Here is a 13,561-nt window from a genome sequence, read left to right on the forward strand (position 1 = left end):
CGGGACCTCCGGGAGGGGGTGCCGGCGGTGCCGGGGCTCCTCTGTCCCCGCCGGGATTCAAAGGTTGTGGCAGCGCGGGTGGCCCCGATCCTCGGGGCTGCTGGCATTCCATCTCCAATAACGCCTGCAGGCGGTCGATCTGCCTCCCCACCTCTCGGGCGACTGCCTGGGTGTTGCTCTGGATCTCACTTCGGAGGTCCCTCGCCAGCTCTTTCATCTGGGTTTTCACCTTCCCCAAGATTTTCTCTTCTAGGTGGGCCGCTTCATCGCCTTCCCCCGGAGCCCCAGCTCCTTCGTCCTCGTCCTCCGAGTCGGGTAGGCGGACGCAGGACGCATCGACCTCTTCTCCCAGTTCTCCTGTCTCGGGCCTGGTGAGGAGGGTCTGGTGTCGGGCTGGGGCTTCGTCCATCAAGGCGGTGGATGTCCTCGGCTTCCACTGCTGTGGGCTGATGAATAGAGTTTGGATGTAGGATGGGGATTCTATTTCTGCAGCTCACCTATGTCCAAGGACATGCCATGGGGGAGTCTTTGGTTCCCCTGGAGGTTCTCCGTTATCCGGAACTTTTTCAGCCATTCGACTTCAAAGTGGCCGTTTCAGATAAACCCCTTTTAAAAGATGATTAGTCTCAAAATGTCAGGTGATGGAGACTCAAGGCTGTATTCATTTGAGACAATGTAATACTTTTATTGGAAACTCATAGCTTGAAGCAGAAACTGAGACTAATACCTTGGCAGGGGTGTTTCTGGGTCTTATGGAATCTACATCAAAGCAACATCTGAACAAAGGCATTATTCTCAAAACAGGGAGTGAAGGTGCATACTTTCACACGAGAGCCTCTGCTTATCTTCTAGCCTCTGGGAAGATGCTGGCCAGCGGCGGTATCTATTAACGGTCACATTCCTTTGCTCTCTTCACAACCTAAACAAAGTTAACACTTCAAACGCTCCCTTTGATATGCATGGTGACTACAGTATCACAAAGGCTAAGGGTTAGTATAGAAAAGTCCATTTGGTTAGTATTTTATAATTTCAGTATTATATAGTTACAGAGCCTGACAATACCGCACTGATGTAACCCATCCTCCAAGAGCTTACACTAGGCCAGGGGTGTCGAACTTCTTTGTTATTTTTTAAAAAAAAAACATATTTTATTAGATTTTCTATAGTAACATATAATTAAACTTCTTAGGGTAATCTCATGTTTTCATACATATATCTATTAGTCAAAACATTCAGGTACCTATCTTTGTTCACAAATAGAAATATATACATCAAAAGTGGCAAAACTATGCAATACTATATATTGCTATCTAGCAAAGTATTTCAGTGCTGTATCTTATACTTATTTTGCATTTTACTTTGTTAACACTTTTACACTTACCATAGATTGAACAAATTTACAATATCTGAAATTTCTTTCTGACAAATGAGGTATTCTAATATAGGGTACCATACAGTGAAAAAATCTGGAACTCACTTGTTATGAGGGCTAAATCTGACATAAATGAGATCTTGTTGGGCTGGCCCATGTCGGGTTGGGCCAAGTCATGTCAGGCCAGGCCTTGTGTGTACCTGTTTAAGATTAGGTAGCAGAGACACACATTTCATAAAGAACACAGACAAATACAAATATATATTTTAAAGAAGAACTTAAAACGTGCTTAAAACATTGGCCTTAAAGATGCTTCCTTTGTATTTCTCCCACAGGATCCAGGGAACTGGGCAAAGGAAACTCTGGCTCTTCCTTCCTTCCCCAGGGGACTGGGGGGGGGAGTCTCAGCCAATAGAAGGAAGAGAGGCTTGGCTCAGTAGCTCCTCTGTGCAACTGAGAGAGCCATGCAAAGCAAGCTGTTATGCAGAAGGAAGCAGGATATACGAAGAAGGAAGCAGATGACAGCCAGTTGCTTGGAGGCCTGATAGGAGCCCTCCGGGGGCCTGATAAGGCCTCCAAACTGCATGTTTGACACCCCTGCACTAGGCCCTGTAATAACAGTCCTGTAAACACTTGAAGAATTGGCTACATAAGAGGTGTGTGGCCTAATATGAAAAGGAGTACCTTCTACAAAAAAAGCCCTGGACACCACATGCCGGGTGCTGACACAAAATGGCTGCTTCTGGTGGAGACAAACACAAAAATGGCTGCAGCAGCATACCTCCAGTCACATAGTAAAGATCCCTGTTGTTTGCTGCCAAAGCAATATTTTTAAAGATCTGCACAGCCAGTCAAATCCCCAGTGACCAATCAGAAATCTTGCCTGATAAAAGCGCCACCTTGTCATGCCCACTGTGGGAAAAAAAAAAACACTCAGCAGTAGGGCTGCTAAGCCCTAGTCCGGATGGCGGTTCCCCCACCCGGGAGGTTCCCAACCAGCCAGCCCACATTTGGGTGGCGGGGGAACCTCCCCCAACATCGCCACCACGATGATGTCACCCAGAAGTGGCATTGCACGGTAGCCACACTAGGCATTTCCAGGAAAACTCTATGGTTTTCCTGGATGCTCTAGCCATTTGGGAAGGAAAACTCTATGGTACAATAGGTACCATAGAGTTTTTCCCTCCCAACTGGTTAGAGGATCTGGAGAAACCATAGAGTTGTCCCGGAAATGCCTAGAGCATTTGCTGGCACAATGGCGTCACTTCCAGGTGACGTCATTGTGTCACATGCATGCGAGGCGTGCGCGAAAAAGTCCCCCACCGGACAACACTGGGGACTTGGCAACCCTAATCAGCAGGTGCCAGAAAAGATGTGTACGTGTGCCATGTTATATCGTATACCGGATCGTATACCAGATCCAGTACAAAGTGCTGGTCATAACCTTTAAAGCCCTATATGGCCAAGGACCGACCTACCTGAGGGACCGTCTCTCCCCATATGAGCCCCAGAGAGCACTGAGGTCAGTGGGGAAAAGCAGACTGAATACCCCTGGGTCAAAAGAAGTCAAACTTTAAAGCACCCGCACTCGGGCCTTTTCCGTTGCGGCCCCACAACTCTGGAACAAACTCCCAGAGGAGGTGCGGGCCCTTCGGAACTTAGACCAGTTCCGCAGGGCCTGCAAGACCGTCCTCTTCAAACAGGCGTTCACCAATAACTGAATTAATGTTTACCGCCAGATTAATAACGGTTACCGCCAGTGTTGATTTAGGAATGTTTTAATTATTGATTGATTTTAATATGAATTTTAATGTGAATTTAATGTTTTTAATACTGTATTGTTTACTTGAAATGCTGTTAGCCGCCCTGAGCCTGCTTCGGCGGGGGAGGGCGGGATATAAATAAAATTTTACATTACATTACATTACATGTTAGGGACTCCCATTTCGAGAAAGATAATATTTCTCATGCCTTATGTCAGCCTTGATGGTTTTGTTTTCTGTGGAAGGCATTGGTGCGTCTCATTACAGATTAAATGGGTAGGACAGCTGAGACTGAAACTGCCTGCTCTTTCTTTCCTCCTGAAGAGCCTTGTTTAGTCTCTTCTGAGGTACTACTAGTGCCCTTCTCATATACACTGTGAAACCTAGGCGTGCTTTGCCATGTACATTATGGTGGAGAAACAACTAGATCACGGGTGGCCAAACTCTGGCTCGAGAGCCACAAGTGGCCCTTTCACACATATTGTGTGGCTCTCAAAGCCCCACTGCCCTGTCAGTTGACTGAAGAAGGCATATCTCTCTTTAAATCACTTCTCCAAGCCAAGGTAGCCAGCAGCTTGGAGAATGCATTTAAAGTTAAATGTGCTTTCTTTTCCTCCCTCCCTCCCTCCCTCCCTCCCTCCCTCCCTCTCTCCTTTCCTTTCCTTTCCTTCCTTCCTTCCTTCCTTCCTTCCTTCCTTCCTTCCTTCCTTCCTTCCTTCCTTCCTTCCTTCCTTCCTTCCTTCCTTCTTTCCCTCCCTCCCTCCCTCCCTTCCTCCCTCCCTCCCTCCCTCCCTCCCTCCCTCCCTTTATGTCTTGTAGCTCTCAAACATCTGATGTTTATTCTATGTAGATACTAGGCACCCAGTTTGGGGAGTAGCCCTCCTTTCAGCGTGTTGTTCTATTTCATCTTGTACAACCATGCCAGAGGCTAAACGTGAGATATAGCGTGGTAAACTTTGCAGACTCACGGGTTTAAATCCAAATCCATAAACCAGGTGTGGGATTTTACTTAAGCTGCAGCAGTATAAGTTAATATTTGTAGAGGGACATCTTTGCAAATACATCGCAAATGATGCATCAATATTATGTGAGTAAATATAGAAGGCTTTTGAACCATCGATCAGGTTCAGTGACATGCCGCTATCTCTGACCTGCTTTCTAGGTTTTAATGCTCTTGTCCATTTTCAAATGCTGACTTTATTTTCCGATGAGTTAGGGCTGCCGCTTACAGAATACCTTTCTCTTCCATTGCAAATAGCAAGGGTGAAGGCTTCTTGAGAAAATCCGGTTCAGGATGCTCCAATTCCATTCTTCATTGGTGCTGCAGAGCCCATGATCACTCTGAAGCTGACGGCCAGTTTTCAAATGCTGTCACAACCACTTCCAGGAAGGGCTCATGCAGGATCTCTTTACACCCCCCACCCCCGCAGCCGGTGGGCCTGCCTCCCAAACCCTTGCCCTGGAGCTTGACACACCAACACTGCCAGAAGAGCCCTTTGCTTACGTTCTGAATAAAACTTGGTTGGTCTTAAAGGTGCAACTTGGCTCCTCCTTTGTTCAACTACTTGAGACAGTTTGGTGCAGTGGTTAAGTGTGCAGACTCTTATCTGGGAGAACCGGGTTTGATTCCCCACTCCTCCACTTGCACCTGCTAGCATGGCCTTGGGTCAGCCATAGCTCTGGCAGAGGTTGTCCTTGAAAGGGCAGCTGCTGTGAGAGCCCTCTCCAGCCCCACCCACCTCACAGGGTGTCTGTTGTGGGGGAGGAAGGGAAAGGAGATTGTGAGCCGCTCTGAGACTCTTCGGAGTGGAGGGCGGGATATAAATCCAATATCTTCTTCTTCTTCTACTTCAGACCAACATGGCTGTCCACTTGGATGTGTAGGTCAGTTATAATTCTGAGAGATATTCAGGCCCCACCTAGAGGTTAGGAAAAAACAAAGCCCTCAGGCTATTGCAACCATAATTACTAATTTAAATTATATAAAACACTTGCATTTATAAACAATCTAAACACAACTATAACCCATACATTTAATTCATATATTCCAGGAATCATTTGCAAATGCATTCGTACACCAACCGCCATATGTCACTAACTAGACATATCCTTGTAAACTAGGACCACAGTCCTCATACGATATAAGTCCTTTGTCTCTCACCAACCGAGGTTCACAATACAGTCTACAATCCTTTCAAGAGGAAAGAATTCCAGCTTCAGTTGTACGCCTCCTGCAATGCTTCCATCATTTTTTTCTGCTTGGCATTTTGTCTACTTTGCATTTTTTCCTATTCTGTATTTTTTTTTCCTACTCTGTATATGATTGCAATTCTCCCAGTATTTGGTGGCCCACTTTGAGGTTGGCAGCCCTATCAAAAGGCGGTCTTCGACAAGGAACAGCGGGGGGGGGGGGGTTGTAGCAGGAACTCCTTTGCATATTAGGCCACACACCCCTGATGCAGCCAATCCTTCCAAGAGTTTACAGTAGGCCATGTATACGGCTATGAAGCCCCCGGGCTGGGCGGGGGTTCTCCTGCCCTGAAGGTTCCAACCCACCTGCCCACATTGGGGTGGCGGGGGGAACCTCCCCCGATGTCATTGGCATGATGACATCACTTGCAGGCGACATCATCATAGAATCATAGAATTAGAAAGGACTTCCAGGGTCATCTAGTCCAACCCCATGTGCAATGCAGGAAACTCACAAAAACCTCCCCTTAAATGCACAGGATCTTCAACAATTTGCAAATTGTCATTTTAATATATAGTTTCAACAAGGGAAGCTTAGAGCAGAGGGGCTCTGAGTGCTATATTACCCAGAGCAGCTAAATAGAAAACTACTGTTATCATCATACTGGTGACGTCACACGCAGCTGCTCTAGGCATTTCCAGGAAAACTCTATGGTACCTATTGTACCATAGAGTTTTCCCCTCCCGGATTGCTAGAGGGTCCGAGAAAACTCTTTTATATTTAATTTTAATATAGTTTCAACGAGGGAAGCCTGGAGCAGAGGGACTCTGAACAGAGCAACTAAATAGAAATATTACCCAGAGCAGCTAAATAGAAAACTACTGTATCATCGTGCCAGCTACGTCACATGCAGCTGCTCTAGGCATTTCCAGGAAAACTCTATGGTACCTATTGTACCATAGAGTTTTCTCCTCCCAAATTGCTAGAGGGTCCGGGAAAACTCTATGGTTTTCCCAGAAACACACAGAGTGGTCATGTGCAACATCGCCAGCATGATAAAATCACTTCTGGGTGACACCAGTGCATCATGCGAAAGTCCCCTGCCGGAGGACACAGGGAACTTGGCAACTCTAGTCCTATAAGAAGAGCCCTGTAAACCTCTTGGGGAATTGACTATATCAGGGATGTGTGGCCTAATATGCAAAGGAGTTCCAGCTACAAAAAAGGCCCGGAGGAACAGATGGTTGGAAGTGTAGGAGTAAGCCTTCGCTGAAGTTCTTTTTGTCTGCGAACTCACAACGCTATTTTTCAGTCGGCTGACTGGTTAATAAACACTGATTACCCAATAAATCAAGGAAAGAAATCCCTAATGGGATTTTCGAAATTCGAGGCTGGAACTTGACCTGACCTGAGAGGCATTTCTATATCAAAGTTTCTCAGCAACTGGACTAATTATTTCCTTAGTATGCATTAACTCGAAGCATTCCTTTAAATCACTAATCAGAGCTCTTGGGTGTAATGACCAATTACCAATAGACTCACTAGCAGAAATTCCATGGCCAGCATTAATACTCTGGGGAGGACCGACAAAATTCTACAGTAGTTTTCTATTTAGCTGCTCTGGGCAATATATCCCTCAGAGCCCCTCTGCTCCAGGCTTCCCTCGTTGAAACTGTATTAAAATTAAATATAAAATTTAATTATCTCTTTGACCTCAATATACAAGGGCAGGAGAGAATAACACGCTGCATCAATGCATGAGGACCACTGTACAAGAGGAAGCCCTCCTCTGTAAACAGCAATAATATGTCCCGTAAAGCCAAGCAGATAAGAAGAACCTGGCCTTTGATGGAACATATCGTCCTTCCAGGGCTTCTCTGTAGTTCAACGGCAGAGCATCTGCTTTACATGAAGAAGGTTTACATGATAGAGGTTTACAAGATTATGCATGGGAAATAGAAGGTGGAGAAAGAAGTACTTTTCTCCCTTTCTCACAATACAAGAACTGGTGGACACTCAAGGAAACTGCCGAGCAGTCGGGTTAGAACTGATAAACGGAAGTACTTCACCCAATGGATGATTGACACATGGAATTCATTGCTACGGGGGGGGGGGGGTGGCAGCTACATGCATAGATGGCTTCAAGAGGGATTGGATCAACATCTGGAGCAGAGGTCCATCAGTGGCTATTAGCCACAGCGTATTGTTGGAACTCTCTGTCTGGGGTGTGATGCTCTGTATTCTTGGTGCTTTGGGGGGGGGGGGCAACAATGGAAGGACTTCTAGTGTCCTGCCCCCCCTGGTGGACCTTCTGATGGCACCTGGGATTTTTGGCCACTGTGTGACAGAATGTTAGACTGGATGGACCATTGGCCTGATCCAACATGGCTTCTCTTATGTTCTTATGTCTCTTGATCAGTCTCTGGTATCTCCAGTTAGAAGTATAAGATGGTAGAAAGTGAAAAGAGACCTCCATCAGAGACCCTGCAGACCCAGTTGGTGTGGACAATGTGTGTGTAAAGTTGCAACTGAGTTAAGAGTTTTCAGGGCAAGAGATGAGCAGATGTTGTTTGTCATTGCCTTTCTCTGCACGGCAATCCTGGACTTCATTTGTGGTTCCCCCATCCAAATGTTAATCCAGGTTGACCCTGAATAATATCCAAGACCTGACAAATCTTGGTGACCCAGTTCAGGGTGGAGTTGATAATACAGATATACTGATAGGTCTGACTCAGTATAAGGTATCACCAAAGAAAGGGCAAAAACCCAACCCAAAAATGGAATTGGATACCTAAAAGGTTGAGGTCACAAGAAGAGATTTAAAAATTACACAATAAAGTGCACTTTAAAAGTCTATTAAAAGCAAAATGGGTCGTTAGACCACAGAGGTCATGCACGGTGCAGAACACATTACATATAGTACAGTAAACCCTTAGTAGCACACTTTGCAGTACATATAACATACAATACAGTATATTTAGGGTTTGTAGAATCTTTCGGGCTCAAGTGCCATGTTCTACTGGAGAAAGTTTTTCTTCCAGAAGTTTCGTTCTCAGCTGCGGAGAACATCCTCAGTGGCGTTGCAGCCAGAGCAGCCAAGAAGGTCAGAGCGCCTGCTCCGGCTGCAACGCCACTGAGGATGTTCTCCGCAGCTGAGAACGAAACGTCTGGAAGAAAAACTTTCTCCAGTAGAACACGGCACTTGAGCCCGAAAGATTCTACAAACCCTAATGATGTTACCAGCCGTGAAAACCTGAAATCTTTGATAATACAGTATATGCTTAGTAGCACTGCCTGGAACCAATAAACCAATGAAATTGGACCATACACATTTCAACCCCAAAGACCTTCTTCAGTGATCCAAAAAAGGCCTTCTTCAATGATCACATGCACACAATATGAATGAATCTGTACCATAGGTAGCCTTGTAAGGTATTGTGGAGCATTCCAAAAGACATATTGTGGCACAGAAATACTCCAAGGGAATATTGCATCCAGCTCCTCCTCTATATAGTCACACCTAAGGGAATGAGAGATGGTACAATCATACTGCATACAGTGGTTCCTCCACCCACAGTGTGCATATGTGTGCCACACTGGTAAATTAAGAAGGTGTAAGGCTTCTTCATGTGTTTGTGTGTGCCCACAAGAAGCTTAACCATCTTTTAAAGCAGCTCCAAGAGCTGTGGGGTGGGCCAAGCAGACAAAACTTGACTGACATTTAATGGTGTACTTAGTCCCTTCTTGATAGCCTATTGGGTCATAAACATGCACCCACTTAAATGTGCAAAGCTTTGAGTAATATTTCTTGAGAAGAGCGTAGGCTTCCTAGGTCCCAGTGGGAGATCCCCTGGTTTTGCAGGCTTCTTCCCACCCCCAGTCAGCTGGCCGGCGGGTGGGAAGCCGCATCCCAACAGCCACAATATGCCTTTCCACTTCCAAAGGCTAGAAGAAACTTGGAAATGCTTGGTTTTCAGAATGTGTGTGTGGTGTGCCTTTAAAACTGTAGGAGTCAGGCTGAATGGGGGTGGGGCGAGCTGGCAGAACAACATGGCTGCTCCCAGTGAACTGCTAGAAAGGAAGGGAAACCAGCACAACAAATGGAGGGTTTGTTTTACATTCCTTTCAGAAGTCATTTGCACAGTAAAATAGATGGTTACATTCAACAACTCTGTGAGTAAGATCACAAAAGTGTGGGATTGCAAACTTTATTTTGGCTGCTTTGTGTGTCTGTGTGTGTGTGTAAGGGGAAGGAGACATGCAGTTGCTGGGAGATTAGGAAATGAAGACTGTTCAGGTGAACTGCACTGCTGTATTTTTATTTATTTATTTTAGGGAATGTGAAAGTCTCCTCGCTCCACCCCCAAAGTCCCCAGATATTTTCCGAGTTAGACTTGGCAACCCTAGAAGAGCAACTCTCAACTTTAAATATAAAGATGTAAATGCAATGTAGTACTCTTTTTGTTTTGTTTTTTTAAACCCAACTTATTAGAAATACCTGAGAAACATACAACAGTTGTCAATCTGCCGCACGCATCAGTGGTCTTCTTTTTAAAACAGCACATCAGGTGGCAGGAATGTACAAGTAACCTGTTTGTGCGAGGTCTCTAAGCTGCCGTGGTAGTTAATAATTAATTGTTGTTGCCAAAAGTGGTGTCAGAAAACAAAACAAATAATAAGTGGAGTGAATATCTTCTGTTCCGGTCCCCTCTTCCATTAAATCTTCCCGACACAACTTCCTATGTGGAAAATTTATAAATCCCGCTTCCCCCTTTAAAGCAGTAGGTGTCCCTCATACCAGCTATAACTCTTGCATAATTGGGCATTCTAGGACTCTTTCCAAATTTTCTGTGACAGGCGTAATTTTTCACAAACACATCTGCCGTAAGTTTAAAAGTGAAAGAACAAAAGCTCGGAACAATTATCCACAAGAACTAAATCATGTGATTGATGTTGTGCATACCATATAAGGTAGAAGTGCCGGTCTTGTGCTTCCTTGGGCTATTCAAAGTGCATTCCCCCCAACTTCCACTTTGATCCCTTCCCAGTGAATATCCAATACAAAATTTATTGTGCTGGCTTTTGGGATTTTTAGGAGCGAGAGCAGGATCAAATTTTGTACGTGATGTGGGCAGGTGCATCTGTAGGCAGATACATCTTTCAAAACGTTACTGCTGTGATTCAGAAGTGGTAACAAAGCCAGTTTGGTGTAGTGGTTAAGTGCGTGGACTCTTATCTGGGAGAACCGGGTTTGGATCCCCCACTTCTTCACATACACCTGATATGACCTTGGGTTAACCACATGTTCTCTCAAGGTTGTTCTGCTCAAGAGCAGTTCTGGGAGAGCTCTCTCAGCCCCACCTACCTCACAGGGTGTCTGTTGTGGGGAGGGGAAGGGAAAGAAGATTTGTAAACCACATAAGTTTCCTTTGGCTGGCGAAGGGTGGAGTATAAATCCAGTCTCTTCTCTTCTCTTCTCTTCTCTTCTCTTCTCTTCTCTTCTCTTCTCTTCTCTTCTCTTCTCTTCTCTTCTCTTCTCTTCTCTTCTCTTCTCTTCTCTTCAAGCTGACTATTGATTTAAGAGGAGAAAATACTTCCCAGCCTCATTAATTATGCATTGCTGCCATAGATACATTGGCCAGGTTGGAATAGCAGAAGAACCACTATGTATGCCTCCGGCATCCCTAACCATCAGTTTTTCTCTATGGAAATATCCCAAGGCACACTATTGCTGAATCACTATTGCTGAGTCCACCCTCCAAAGCAGCCATTTTCTCCAGGGGAACTAATAATGTATGCCATCACAAGATGTGCGGATCAGTGGTGAAGCATCTGCTTAGCATGTCAAAAGGTTCCAGGTTCAATCCCTGCCATCTCCAGTTAAAGGATCCAGTAGTAGGACCTCTGCTTCAGACCATGAAAACCTGTTCTCTGTCTGAATAGTGCCAAGACCCCCCTGCAATCAAGAATCACGCAGTCCCCACTTCATAAATGGCAGGTTTATTCACAGACAGACATGGAGGCAAAACAGGGTTTTGCAAAGACTGACTCTCTCCTTCAGGGCCCCCCTTATATAGTCTATCAAAACCATTATACATTCAAGCAAAAAGTGGGAACGCAAAAGCGGGAATAATTTGTGGGCATTTCTCACGCTCCCCTCCACCCCCAAAGTCTTGAGGTTGCATGTACAATCTAATCAGCGCTAGGTTCAGTGTCTGGCCTTGAGGCTAGAATCTCAGCCGGCAGAAAGGCTTTGGCATATTTGTTACAAAGATAAGCGAGGCCAAGCGTGGGGAAGCAACCAGAGCAAAAGCAACAGCGAAAGCAATGGATACAATCTGTGGATAATAAACCATGGCAAGACACTTGACAAATAGACAATACTGACTTTGATGGACCAAAGGTCCAATTCAGTACAGGGCCAGCCCTGCCACAAGGCAAACGAGGCAATTGCCTAGGGCGCCAGCCTTCTGGGGACTGAATTGGGTGCCTCCATGTGACTTGTTGATGCTATCAGTGCAGGGGTGGGGGCTCCAAAAGTTAGCTTTGCCTAGGGTGCCAGACAGTCTAAGGCTGGCCCTGATTCAATATAAGGCAACTTCATGCCTGTCAAAAGAACTTCAGCAAGAAACTGTCGTACTGGAATTCATGAAGAGGTTTGATACCACCTGGCAAAGGATTTAGCAAGGGTTTCTTTCAGCATTACAGTTGTTAATCAGCGTAGCAAAGCTAGCAGAATTGCATTATCAGTAATTCCTGCTATATTGAATGGTCTTTGCACTTGATTACATTTGAATTGTACACAATTATTTTCTCATGAAATGGTCGCTAGTCTATGAAATCTTAAGCCAGTTAGACTGTAAGGTGTCACAGGACTCCTATTTTGTATGCAAGGAGAAGTCTCCATGAAGATAGAACAAAGACAATAGGTGTTATGATTTCTAGATAGCAGACCCCTTATCATAGATATGACTATCTCAGGGTCCCCAAACCTTTTGAGCCTGCAGGTATCTTTGGAATTTCGAAACAGGGTGGTGGATACAATCACAAAATGGCTGCAGCAGTTGGTGGAGGCAGTAACAAAATGGTTGCTGCAGGAATTGTATCGAACAACAAAATGGCTGCTGCAGTAGAAGACTGTAGATTTATACCCTGCCCTTCTCTTTGAATTACAGTCTCAGAACAGCTTACAATCTCCTTTATCTTCTTCCCCTCCACAGACACCCTGTGAGGTGGGTGGGGCTGAGAGAGCTCTCACAGAAGCTGCCCTTTCAAGGACAACTCTGCAAGAGCTATGGCTAACCCAAGGCCATTCCAACAGCTGCAAGTGGAGGAGTGGGGAATCAATCCCAGATCTCCCAGGTAAGAGTCCGCACACTTAACCACTACACCAAACTGGCTGTAACAAAATGGCTGCTGCAGAAATTGTATCCAACAACAACATGTCAGGGATTGAAGTTGTATATAACTCTAATAGTGAAACTTCAACATGTCAAGAAGTCCCGTTTAACAGGATGCCTTTTAATCTATGCAGCAGGAGACTATGAAGCCGTACTGAGCAGAAGTCCCATCCATTTTCTACAAACATTGGCAGAATTGAGGGAAAGTGTGGGCAACCGATCAATGTATTGCCAGAGAAAAATATTGAACAGGTGAAATGATTGATGAAGTTATCTCCGGGCTAGTACGATGAGTAGAGGGACTAGGGGTCCGGACAGGATGCTGTAGTTCTGAATCCCATTTCTGCTAGTGAACTAGTCACCAAGAAAAAAAGAAAGAAACTCATCAAAAACCTTAAGGCTGAATATGTTGACAGGAATTTGGTCCAGCTCCCTGCCGAGAAAACCTGCCATTCTTTTGACAGCGGGAGTTCACAAAGGGAGATGAGAAGCGAAGATGCTTGACAGAATGGCATGTGTTTCCAAGCTGGTGGAGCCGAGCAATCTGGGGGATAAGGTATAGAGGTAAGTGTGAAAGGGAAAACGAGGGGAGGGGGTAAAGAGTGGAGAAAGAGTGTTTGTAATGTAACATTTATGTTACATTTGTGACCAAAACATGGGTCTGGATATGAAGAATCCTGGGATGTATTGCATTTCCTTTTCTGTAACTATTGGATAATCCAACATAAGAGCTCTGCTGGATCAAATCAGTGGTCCATCGAGTCCAGCATCTTGTCTCACACAGTGGCCTACCAGTTCCTCTGGACAGTTTGCAATGGGGTTTAGAGATCAAGGC

The sequence above is a fragment of the Heteronotia binoei genome, chromosome 3 (assembly GCF_032191835.1).
Source record: "Heteronotia binoei isolate CCM8104 ecotype False Entrance Well chromosome 3, APGP_CSIRO_Hbin_v1, whole genome shotgun sequence".
NCBI classification, from domain to species: Eukaryota; Metazoa; Chordata; class Lepidosauria; order Squamata; family Gekkonidae; genus Heteronotia; species Heteronotia binoei.